The following is a 12422-nucleotide window of genomic DNA, read 5'->3' on the forward strand; positions in this document are numbered from 1 at the left end:
AGCTAGAGAAGTGATTGCTGGGCCTCTTGTTGAGATATTTGTATCATCGATAGTCACAGGTGAGGTGCCGGAAGACTGGAGTTTGGCAAACGTGGTGCCACTGTTTAAGAAGGATGGTAAAGACAAGCCAGGGAACTATAGACCAGTGAGCCTGACCTCGGTGGTGGGCAAGTTGTTGGAGGAAATCCTGAGGGACAGGACGTACATGTATTTGGAAAGGCAAGGACTCGTTCGGCATAGTCAACATGGCTTTGTGCGTGGGAAATCATGTCTCACAAACTTGATTGAGATTTTTGAAGAAGTAACAAGGAAGATTGATGAGGGCAGAGTAGTAGATGTTATCTATATGGACTTCAGTAAGGCGTTGGACAAGGTTCCCCATGGGAGACTGATTAGCAAGGTTAGATCTCATGGAATACAGGGAGAACTAGGCATTTGGGTACAGAACTGGCTAAAAGGTAGAAGACAGAGGGTTGTTTTTCAGACTGGAGGCCTGTGACCAGTGGAGTGCCATAAGGATCAGTGCTGGGCCCTCTACTTTTTGTCATTTACATAAATAATTTGAATGCGAGTATAAGAGGTACAGTTAGTAAGGTTTCAGAAGACACCAAAATTGGAGGTGTAGTGGACAGCGAAGAGGGTTACCTCAGATTACAACAGGATCTGGACCAGCTGGGCCAATGGACTGAGAAGTGGCAGATGGAGTTTAATTCAGATAAATGCGAGGTGCTGCATTTTGGGAAAGCAAATCTTAGCAGTACTTATACACTTAATGGCAAGGTCCCAGGGAGTGTTGCTGAACAAAGAGACCTTGGAGTGCAGGTTTATAGCTCCTTGGAAGTGGAGCCGCAGGTCGATAGGATAGCGAAGAAGGCATTTGGTATGCTTTCCTTTATTGGTCAGAGTATTGAGTACAGGAGTTGGGAGGTCATGTTATGGCTGTACAGGACATTGGTTTGGCCACTGTTGGAATATTGCGTGCAATTCTGGTCTCCTTCCTATTGGAAAGATGTTGAGAAACTTGAAAGGGTTCAGAAAAGATTTACAAGGATGTTGCCAAGGTTAGAAGATCTGAGCTACAGGTAGAGGCTGAACAGGCTGAGGCTGTTTTCCCTGGAGCGTCGGAGGCTGAGGTGTGGCCTTATAGAGGTTTACAAAATTATGAGGGGCATGGATAGAATAAATAGGCAAAGTCTTTTCCCAGGGGTTCGGGGAGTCCAGAACTAGAGAGCATAGGTTTAGGGTGAGAGGGGAAAGATATAAAAGAGACCTAAAGGGCAACTTGTTCACGCAGAGGGTGGTATGTGTATGGAATGAGCTGCCAGAGGAAGTGGTGGAGGCTGGTATAATTGTAACATTTAAGAGGCATTTGGATGGGTATATGAATAGGAAGGGTTTGGAGGGGTATGGGCCGGGTGCTGGCAGGTGGGACTAGATTGGGTTGGGATATCTGGTCGGCCTGGACGGGTTGGACCGTGGGGTCTGTTTCGATACTGTACATCCCTATGACTCTAAGAGTCATCAGTACTGACAATCGTTGGACTCCCACCTAAATACTCCTCAGCTGTTCCAGTTATTTCCGTGTTTTCACTCCACCTCTTTTAGGATTGTGTATCTCTTTAGTCCATTTATCTATGTTTTCTGGATCCACAGGCGTATGATAGTTATGCTTTCAATATGCATTAAGTGCTGGTGGTGCCCACATTGTCCCTGTTGTCTCTCTCCTGCTTTAACTTTGGTCCTTTTACTTCACAGCAGAGCAAGCCATCATTCAGCATCTTCTTCTGAGTCATCAGATGAGTCTGATTCTAGTCTGAAGCAGCCTCCCTCCTTTGTTCCCTCCATTGGTCCTTGGCCAATTGGTTTAAACAGGAGTATGCAGGCCAGGATACAGAACTCTTCCCTTTGGGCTCAGGGACTTTAGGTACTTGTTTCTGGAGTTTCTTGTTTTCTGACTTTGAAATCCTCATATTACTTTTAGATCCCTATGCTTCCTTTTTAACCCCTGTTAATTCTTCATGCACCACTTTTAACATCTGGCTCATATCGAGTGTGTTATCATTTGGTTTTGCTGTCGGATCTGTCCCATCAGGGCAAGTCAGTCTTTCTGTTTCATATGGGTTGCCTTCCCCCAGACCCTTGTAATATTTTGGAGGGAACATCGTATCATGGAGGTATTGAACTTTGTCTGATTTCCACTGAGGTTTTAGATAAGTCGAATTGCTGGTGTATACAAGACTTGGGAGCAGAAATTAGGCCATTCAGCCCATCATGTTTGTTCCACCATTTAATCATGGACGATAGGTTTCTCAACCCCGTTCTCCTGCTTTCTCCCTGTTACCCTTGATCCATTTTACAATCCAGAACCTATCTATCTCTGTCTAAATATACTCAACGAAGTATATTCCTTACATTTCAGTAGAATTGCATATCCTGATATGTTTGGTGGGCAGGCCCATTCTCGGTAATTGTTGGCAATTCTGTATTCCTCTGAACCAACATCAGGTGAATAATGGGTCTCTCGTCGAGTTTAATTAGCTTGATTTGGTCAGAGACCGTGCCCTCAGCTCCACCGTGTACAGATATCAGATTTAAGGGAGCCCAAGCCTGCCTATCCCGCCAGAATTCTGAATTGCATGAATAGAGAGACCGTCAAGTTCAGACAACTCATCAAGAAGGGCGGCACGGTGGCTCAGTGGTTAGCACTCCAGGTTCGATTCCAGCCATGGGTGACTGTCTGTGCGGAGTTTGCACATCCTCCCCATGTCTACATGGGTTTCCATGTCTCCGGCTACTCCGGTTTCCTCACACAATCCAAAAGAATTGGCCATAAGTTGCCCGTAGTGTTAGGGTGCATTAATCAGAGGGAAATGAGTCTGGGTGGGTTCCTCTTCAGAGGGTCGGTGTGGACTTGGGCTGAAGGGCCTGTTTCGACACTGTAGGCAATCTAATATAACCTTAAAGAAAAACTTGGCATCCTTCCTTCTTTGGGTGCTGAAATGGGTGTCTAGTCTATGGCAAGTTCTAAGTTCCTATAGTGATCCTGCCGGAGTACGCCAATCTGTTTTCTATGAATATCAGAGTCGGATTCAGGTGATGCTTATCTGTGATTTACAGCTCAAAACCAAAAGGCACTCACCAATCTTCAGCATGTCTTAACTTACACACTTCAATCCTACAGTGCAAATGAACCCCCTCCCCCTGCACTTTGATTACTATTGATCAGCAATGCCAAGATGACGCTCTGTAATTGCCTCTTGGGTACAGGATCTTACATAGTTCAAGCTAGGTAATCACTGAGATGGACAGGCTTGTGGTCCACCCCTGGTCCTTCATGATGTTTTCCAGATTCTTATCTCTCTCCTTGAGGCTTTTCACAATAAATACTGTATTCAAGTCACAATTGCCAGCTGCACTGTGTTAACTGCCAACCAATTGGATTTCAGGAACTTTTAACTTTCCAATTTCGAAAAATACAAAAGAACGTTGTTTTTTTAAATCAGTTTCAACAAAGTTATGTGGTTACACCTCGTGTTAGAATTCTTTAGCCAACAAGTCGTCTCCGTAATCATTCCTTCTTGACAAGTGAAATTGGAAGAATGTCGGAAAATGTTCATATGAGAGAGAGAGAGAGAGACAGTGAGAAATGGGGAGAGAAAGAGAGACACCAGCTTTCTGTGCCATGCTCACTGAAGTAATTGTTAATTATTTGTCATCTGGTTTGAATCTTTTCCTTTCTATAACTAATTCAGAATCTATATCTTTAATTATTAATTAAACAGATAGCGAGTGTGAAATGTTCAGAGTGAAATGATAAATGTTATAATTAGATTTGATTCCCTACAATGTGGAAACAGGCCCTTCGGCCCAACAGGTCCACACCAGCCCTCCGAAGAGTAATCCACCCAGACCAATTCCCTCTAAATGATGCACCTAACACTATGGGCAATTTAGCGTGGCCGATTCACCCTGACCTGCACACCTTTGGACTGTGGGAGGAAACTGGAGCACCCAGGGGAAACCCACACAGACACGGAGAGAATGTGCAAACTCCACACAGACAGTCACCCAAGGCGAGAATCGAAGCTGGGACCCTGGCATTGTGAGGCAGCAATGCTAACCACTGAGCCACCCTGCCACACTATTATTAACTATATCTTACAGAGCTGCTATTGTCACTCAAATGTTACATATTGTTATCTGTAAATTATGCGCAGTCAGAAACCTTGAAAGTAAATGTTACTGTCAGGAACCATCACGTGCTGCACAGCAATGGGCAGCCCGAACAGGAATTGAAAATTTTTGCAAGCACATCTGCTGTTTCAAACCAACAACTTGTCGTCCCCACAACATAAGATACATTTCACCTGACTCTGGAGGCTTATCCACACTTCAGCCTGCCAGGTGACTCAAAACCATTTCTCTCTCTATGCTAATTTCTTTAAGGACTACAGCAGCAACGTGTGCGTGGTACGAAAGGACGTAGGCCTGGTTCTAAGTGAATACTGTCGTAATGCTGCTCCTTTAACACAGTTGTGTCGTCCTGGTTTTGTTTCCCAAAACTGTTGTATAAGGTAGATTTGTCAAGATATCCAGTTTGGATGGGTTTCAGGGCTCATTTAATGATAGCGAACCGAGACTGCCTCAGGCAAAAGGCTTTCAAGCTTAGAGACACTTGAACAATGAAAGAGGAGTGGCCAGCTTTGATCCGGTTTGGGGTTTTAAAAAAAAATTTAGCAGGCTGGCTGTTCAAAGCATGTAGTTAGTCGGTTTTTGAGGCTGCTGGTGAGAGAAACAGCTCCATGGAGGAAGGTTCCACACTCAATCTCTCTGCCGCCTCTCTCTCCAATGAGACCCTGTGTTTGACTTGACCTTTTATTGCCAAGCGGCCGACATGGGGATTGTTGCAGGAACTTGGAACAGCATCATTAAATTAGCTTAATCTGTTGGGTTTTCGGATAGCTTAAGTTATTCTGTTCTCTCTTGTTTGCGTTACACAAATTCTGTTTTGTTTAAAACCGAGGGGTTTTGACCAGCTGCTTCACTCCTGGAATATCCACTGTACAGCTGCTCAAAACAACGACTGAAGTTAGGGTCTCAGCTATTTCCTTGAAATATCTTGAGAGGGTCTGGACTGGTCCATAACAATATTTTGTGTCAGTGGGGTTCACTGGTGAGAGAGACGAATCGAGGAGAGGTATGTGATTGAATTTAATGGGCCTTACTCTTTCCCTCCTTATTCTCTAACCATTATTGTACCTGTAAAACAACTGAGCTTTTTTTTCCTTTATTTTACTTGGTGCATCAATTCATGTTCACGTGATAGCTTTCCTCTTGCACATTTCCCTGAATATATCTGCTCCCCATGCACTCTGGCCAAATCAAATTCGATCTTATTCATATCACCAAATTTCAAACTTTGATTTGAAGTCCATCCTTGCCCTTTTCCATAACAATCCTGAATCTTTTTAAGAGATCGGAGAAACGTTTGCAAAGTGCTCCCCCACTGATACTTCAATAATTTGTCTGCTTTTGTTATCTAAAGTTAAGTCCAGGACTTACCCCTTTCTTGTTAGGACTTTTAAATACTGGCTTCAAAGTTGTACTGGATCTACTTTAAAAGTTCCTCAAAACCTTTCACACTGTGACAACCACAGTTAATGCTTGGGGAAGTTGAAATCCCCCACTATCACAACCCTATTACTACTACACTTCCCTGAAATTTGCCTCCTTACCAGCTCGACTTGTTCTACCCATCCAGATTTACTGAAGGAACTTTCTAGGATGTCATCTCTCCTTATTGCTGCAATAAATTGGGGTGGCACAATGGCTAGCACTGCTGCCACACAGTGCCAGAGACTCGGGTTCAGTTCCTGCCTCAGGCAACTGTCTTTGTGGGGGTTGCATATTCTCCCCGTGTCTATGCGGGTTTCCTCCGGGTGCTCTGGTTTCCTCGCACAGTCCAAAAATGTGCAGGTTAGGTGAATTGGCCATGCTAAATTGCCCGTAGTGTTAGGTGAAGGGGCAAATGTAGGGGAATGGGTCTGGGTGGGTTGCTCTTTGGAGGGTCAGTGTGGACTTGTTGGGCCGAAGGACCTGTTTCCACACTGTAAGTAATCTAATTTAAACAAAATTGTGACACTTTGTTCTATGGTTTCCTTCACCATCTCGTATGAAGACCCTGTATCCTACCTCTCTCTCAACCATGTCTCAGTGACCGCAATGTATTCATGCCCCATTTTTAATTTGTATCATCAACTTGTCTGCCTGGTTCGTCATACTGGTAGCATTAAAGTTAATAAGGTAAAAACAATGACTGCAGATACTGGAACCCAGATTCTGGATCAGTGGTGCTGGAACAGCACAGCAGTTCAGGCAGCATCCAAAATGCAGCGAAACCGACGTTTCGGGCAAACGCCCTTCATCAGGATTAAAGGGAGAGAGCCTAAAGCGTGGGGAGATAAGCTAGAGGAGGCTGGGGGTGGGAATGAGGAGAAAGTAGCATAGAGTACAATGGGTGAGTGGGGGAGAGGATGAAGGTGATAGGTCAGGGAGGAGAGGGTGGAGTGGATAGGTGGAAAAGGAGCTAGGCAGGATGGACAAGTCATGGGGACAGTGTTGAGCTGGAAGTTTGGAACTAGGGTGACGTAGGGGAAAGGGAAATGAAAAAACTGTTGAAGTCCACATTGATGCCCTGGGGTCGAAGTGTTCCAAGCGGAAGATGAGGCATTCTTCCTCCAGGCATCTGATGGTGAGGGAGCGGCAGTGAAGGAGGCCCAGGACCTCCATGTCCTCGGCAGAGTGGGAGGGGGAGTTAAAATGTTGGGCCACGGGGCAGTGTGGCTAATTGGTGCGGGTGTCCCGGAGATGTTACCTAAAGCACTCTGCTCGGCAGTGCCCAGTGTCCCCAATGTAGAGGAGACTGCATCAGGAGCAACAGATACAATAAATGATATTAGTGGATGTGCAGGTAAAACTTTGATGGATGTGGAAGGCTCCTTTAGGGCCTTGGATAGAGGTGAGGGAGGAGGTGTGGGCACAGGTTTTACAGTTCCTACGGTGGCAGGGGAAAGTGCCAGGATGGGAGGGTGGGTTGTAGGGGGCGTGGACCTGACTAGGTAGTCACGGAGGGAACGGTCTTTGCGGAAGGCAGAAAGGGGTGGGGAGGGAAATATATCCCTGCTGGTGGGGTATTTTTGGAGGTGGCGGAAAGGTCGACCACCCTACAAACCTTCACATAAACCAAATCATCTGCCGACATTTCCGCCACCTCCAAAAAGACCCCACCACCGCTTCAACCCCAGGGCATCAATGTGGACTTCAACAGTTTCCTCATTTCCCCCTCCCCCACCTCATCCCAGTTCCAAATTTCCAGCTCAGCACTGTCCCCAAGACTTGTCCTACCTGCCTATCTCCTTTTCCATCTAACCACTCCACCCTCTCCTCCCTGACTTATCACCTTCATCCCCTCCCCCACTCACCCATTGTACTCGATGCTACTTTCTCCCCACCCCCACCCTCCTCTAGCTTATCTCTCCACCCTTCAGGCTCACTGCCATTATTCCTGATGAAGGGCTTTTGCCTGAAACGTCGATTTCACTGCTCCTTGGATGCTGCCTGAACTGCTGTGCTCTTCCAGCACCACTGATCCAGCATTAAAGTCAATGCCAATCAATCATGTCAAACTCTCTTGTACCTGAACTGACCTGCAATGTCGATGCCTTTCTGATTAATTTGTTAATTCTTGTCTTTTCTTATTACTCTTTGGGACATTCTCTCTGAATCCCATTCCCTTGCCAGGTTAAGCTGCATTCACCCGAACTGCATTTCACCAAATTTCCAGCATTTCAGGTTATATCGCAGCCTCGTTATGCCTTCTCCAAACTGCTCCTGTGAAGCCCACTGAATATATCATTCCGAGTGCCTCAGAGATGAGCAAAAGGCTTGAGGCAACTTAGTTTTAACAAAGAGCTGGTTTGTATTATTTTTATCCCAAATAGGTAACTGAACCAGTGCTGTTTACAAACATCATCGGGAATAGGGCCAGAAAGCATGGATTGGATAACAATAGCATCAAAACCCAACATTGACAATTACTACAGAATGCATTGCTGTTTAATCGGTTCTGATGAGCCACAGAATCACTTTGCAAACATTATTAGATTAGATTAGACTTACAGATTAGACATACAGTGTGGAAACAGGCCCTTCGGGCCAACAAGTCCACACCGACCCGCCGAAGCGCAACCCACCCATACCCCTACATATACCCCTTACCTAACACTACGGGCAATTTAGCATGGCCAATTCACCTGACCTGCACATCTTTGGACTGTGGGAGGAAACCGGAGCACCCGGAGGAAACCCACGCAGACACGGGGAGAATGTGCAAACTCCACACAGACAGTCGCCTGAGTCGGGAATTGAACCCGGGTCTCAGGCGCTGTGAGGCAGCAGTGCCAACCACTGTGCCACCGTGCCGCCCACTATGCAGGTGGACAGTCTTTACCTGGCAGAAATGTGTTGATGTACATTGACATTGTGATTATTTTCAAAACCCATCCCACAGATACACAATTGTATCACTGCTTTATCGTCAATCATCAGCCCCTTTCATAGAGCAGGATTTAATAACACCAAAGGCAGGCAGCCCATGACTAATGTTCATTCCTTGGTGTCGGTGAAAGCAAAACCCTTCACCTCTGCTATTTTTGTGAATCTGCTGGTGTGTTCGCAAACCGCAAAGCCTTTTATACAAACACAGCAGGTGAACGGGATCCAGTCAGTGTCATTTCACTGTCGTGTTAACAGTTTGAAATCCCTTCCCACATACAAAAGAAGTGAATGGTCTCTCTGTAGAGTGAATAGGCTGGTGTATCAGCAAGTGAGTTGACTGAGTGACTGTTTCTCCCCAGCGTGAACTCGCTGGTGTCTCCGCAGGTTGGACGACCGGGTAAATCCCTTCCCACAATCGGAGCAGGTGAACGCTCTCGGTCCAGTGTGAACATGCTGGTGTTCCAGGAGTTTAGATGAAGGAGTGAATCGTTTGCCACATTGAGAACAGGTGAATGGTCTCTCCCCCGTGTGAACTCGCTGGTGTATAAGTAGGTTGGACGACCAAGTGAATGCCACCCCGCAATCAGAGCGAGTGAATGGTTTGTCCCCAGTGCGACTGCGTTGGTGGATTTTCAGCATGGATGGATAAAGAAATGCCTTCCCACAATACTCACATTTCCACAGTCTCTTCCCCAGCGTGACTGCGCTGGCGTCTGGACATCTCAGATGAAGCTTCACAGACACGCCCACGTGCAGACAATACGGGTTCCTCCCTCATGTCAACGATGATTTTTCTCTTCAAAGTTCAAAATAATAAGATAATTACGTTATGAGAAACAGAGTGACTGTCGGATCTGGATGCGGTTTCAATTGCAAATCAACCTTTAAAAAAAAAACAGTTATTAGGAGGAACGAAAGGAACCCACAGGTTGTGAAATAGACAGCAACTAATCTGGTCAGTTCTGGAGATGACAGAGAGGGAAACTGCTGGATTAACCCTATCATTAACCAGACACTTGCTTGAATGTTGGGAGTGTGGAGTTGGAAAAGCACAGCCGGTCAGGCAGCATCCGACAAGCAGGAGAATTGACGTTTCGAACATAAGTTCCTCATCAGGAATGAAGCTCAGCCCCTTTGGCCTACAAGCCACAGGGAAATAGGTCTGGGTGGGATACTCATCAGAGGGTCGGCGTGGACTGGCTGGGACAAAGGGCCTGCTTCCACACTGTAGGGAATCTAATCTAATCTAATCTACACACTCTCGACTCTGATCTCCAGCATCTGCAGTCCTCACTTTCTCCCAAATTCATAAATATCCTGCACAAAACTATAAGAAAGAGAGAGAGGTAGGAGAGGCATGCATGAAACAGAGAGGCATTTTATTGATCTAAACTCAATCCCGTCCCTCTTTTCTCCACATGTTCTTAACCCTTCAGAGGGATTGAAGAGTAAGTGCATATCTCCTTGAAATTGGAGGTGCAGGTAGACAGGGCGATGGAGAAGGCATTTGGAATGCTTGGCTTTCTTGGTCATTGCATTAAGTGTACGAGTGGGAAGTCATGTGTAGCTGTAGGAGACATTGGTGGGCCAGTTTTAAAAGACTGAGGGGAGTGCAAAACTGGAGGGCATAATTTTAAGGTGATAGGGGAAAGCTTGGAAGGGGCAATCTTTTCACATAGAGGGTGGTACGTGTATGAAACAAGCTCCCAGAGGAGGTAGTGGAGACAGGTACAATTGCAACATTTAACAGGCATCTGAATAGATTAGACTTACAGTGTGGAAACAGGCCCTTCGGCCCAACAAGTCCACACCGACCCGCCGAAGCGAAACCCACCCATACCCCTACATTACCCCTTACCTTACACTATGGGCAATTTAGCATGGCCAATTCACCTGACCCGCACATCTTTGGACTGTGGGAGGAAACCGGAGCACCCGGAGGAAACCCACGCAGACACGGGGAGAACGTGCAAACTCCACACAGTCAGTCGCCTGAGTCGGGAATTGAACCCGGGTCTTCAGGCGCTGTGAGGCAGCAGTGCTAACCACTGTGCCACCGTGCCGCCCACCACGGAATAGATACATGAACAGGGAGTGTTTAGAAGGGTGAGGCCAAATGTTGGCAAATGGGACTAGATCAGTTCAGAGTTGAAAATGTGTTGCTGGTTAAAGCACAGCAGGTCAGGCAGCATCCAAGGAATAGGAAATTCGACGTTTCGGGCATAAGCCCTTCATCAGGCTTATGCCCGAAACGTCGAATTTCCTATTCCTTGGATGCTGCCTGACCTGCTGTGCTTTAACCATCAACACATTTTCAACTGTGATCTCCAGCATCTGCAGACCTCATTTCTTACCCCTAGATCAGTTCAGGACATCTGGTTGCAATGGATGAATTAGACCAAAGGGTCTGTTTCCATGCTGTTTAAGTTTAAAGCAAAACGAGGGGAAATCCAAAATAAAATCAGAAAACAGCAGAGATGTTCAGCAGGTCTGGCAGCATCTGAGATGGGAAGAGATGCAGGAACATTACCACCTTGAAGAAATGTTTAGATGATCATACAAGGTATTACAATACAATGCCAAGTGCTAAAAAAAAATGCAACTAGAGTAAATAGGTGCATGAATATGATAGAGACATTGTGTTGAACAATATTATACCAGACTCTGACACCTTTCTGTTCCCTGTTTCTCTGTGACTCTCTTACTTAGTAAGCAGGTAGCACTGGCAGGCACTGAAGAACGCAAATGATATATTGCCCTTCAGAGTGAGTGGATTTGAGAAGAGCAGAGGTATCTTTCTTTAAAGGGCTTTATTGATCCCACACCTGGTGCATCTTTGCTCTCCTTTCCTAAAGAAAGGACGATGCCCTGGCCATTGAAAGTGCGTAGAGGAGGTTCACCAGACTGATCCCTGGGATGTCAGGACTGATGATTAACAAGATGATTAGGGGTTTAGATAGGGTTGACCATGAGAATCTTTTTCCACGTACGGAGTCAGCTATTACGAGGGGGCATAGCTTTAAATTAAGGGGAGGTAGGTATAGGATAGATGTTAGGGGTAGATTCTTTACTCAGCGAGTCGTGAGTTCATGGAATGCCCTGCCAGTAGCAGTGGTGGACTCTCCCTCTTTATGGGCATCGGATAAGCATATGGAGGATAGTGGGCTAGTGTAGGTTAGGTGGCCTTGAGTCAGTGCAACATCGAGGGCCAAAGGGCCTGTACTGCGCTGTATTTTTCTATGTTCTATGTATGAAGAGAGACTCCATCATCATTTAAATCTTCTTTTCTTTTGACTTTTTGAGCCGCTGACTGTGTCACTAACTAATATTCTACCTCCCATTTGTTAATCTGAATCTGATCCATCGAAGTCGACACTTTGGTTTCCATCCCCTTGCCTTACCCGTTTAAAAGCTCACCATAGGAACTAGCAAAAGCCCCCGTTAGGAGATTTGCCCCAGCTCTGTCCAGCGGCCAACTGGTCAGGCTTGCACAACCCCAACAGAAATGGTCCCACTGCCTCAAGAATCCAAACTCCTCTCTGGTACACCATTTCGCCAGCCGCACATTCATCCTGCCTATCCTCTGATTCCTGCTCTCGCTAACACGTGGCACTGGGAATAAGTCGGACATTATTACATTTGAGGGCCTATCTATTAAAGTATCTCTTATCTTCCTGTTTAAGGCTTTCAGACCCTCATCACTTTGTTTACCTATGTCATTGGTACCTATGTGTTCCACAACCACAAGCTGTTCAAACGCCAGCTCCAGAATGTACTGTAGCCTCTCCATGATGTTCCTGATCCTGGCATCGAGGAGCTCATGTGCCATCCTGGATTTGTGTCTACAGCCACAGAAGTGCCTGTCT

At 46.1% G+C, this 12422-nt stretch overlaps 1 protein-coding gene across 5 annotated transcripts in view; it reads right to left on the reverse strand.

Annotated features, from left to right (window-relative positions):
- Nucleotides 1-8093: 8093 nt before the first annotated feature.
- The window catches only part of LOC132807702 (zinc finger protein 585A-like), a 30073-nt gene continuing 25744 nt past the window's right edge, over nt 8094-12422 (reverse strand). For 3 of the 5 annotated variants that reach the window (XR_009641989.1, XR_009641986.1, XR_009641987.1), the window contains one exon: nt 8094-9438. The gene's annotated coding sequence lies outside the window, so the exon portion shown is untranslated. The remainder of the gene's footprint in view (nt 9439-12422) is intronic. The other 2 variants (XR_009641992.1, XR_009641988.1) reach the window with 1 other exon arrangement.

This window comes from Hemiscyllium ocellatum (assembly GCF_020745735.1).
Source record: "Hemiscyllium ocellatum isolate sHemOce1 chromosome 27 unlocalized genomic scaffold, sHemOce1.pat.X.cur. SUPER_27_unloc_2, whole genome shotgun sequence".
Lineage (NCBI taxonomy): Eukaryota > Metazoa > Chordata > Chondrichthyes > Orectolobiformes > Hemiscylliidae > Hemiscyllium > Hemiscyllium ocellatum.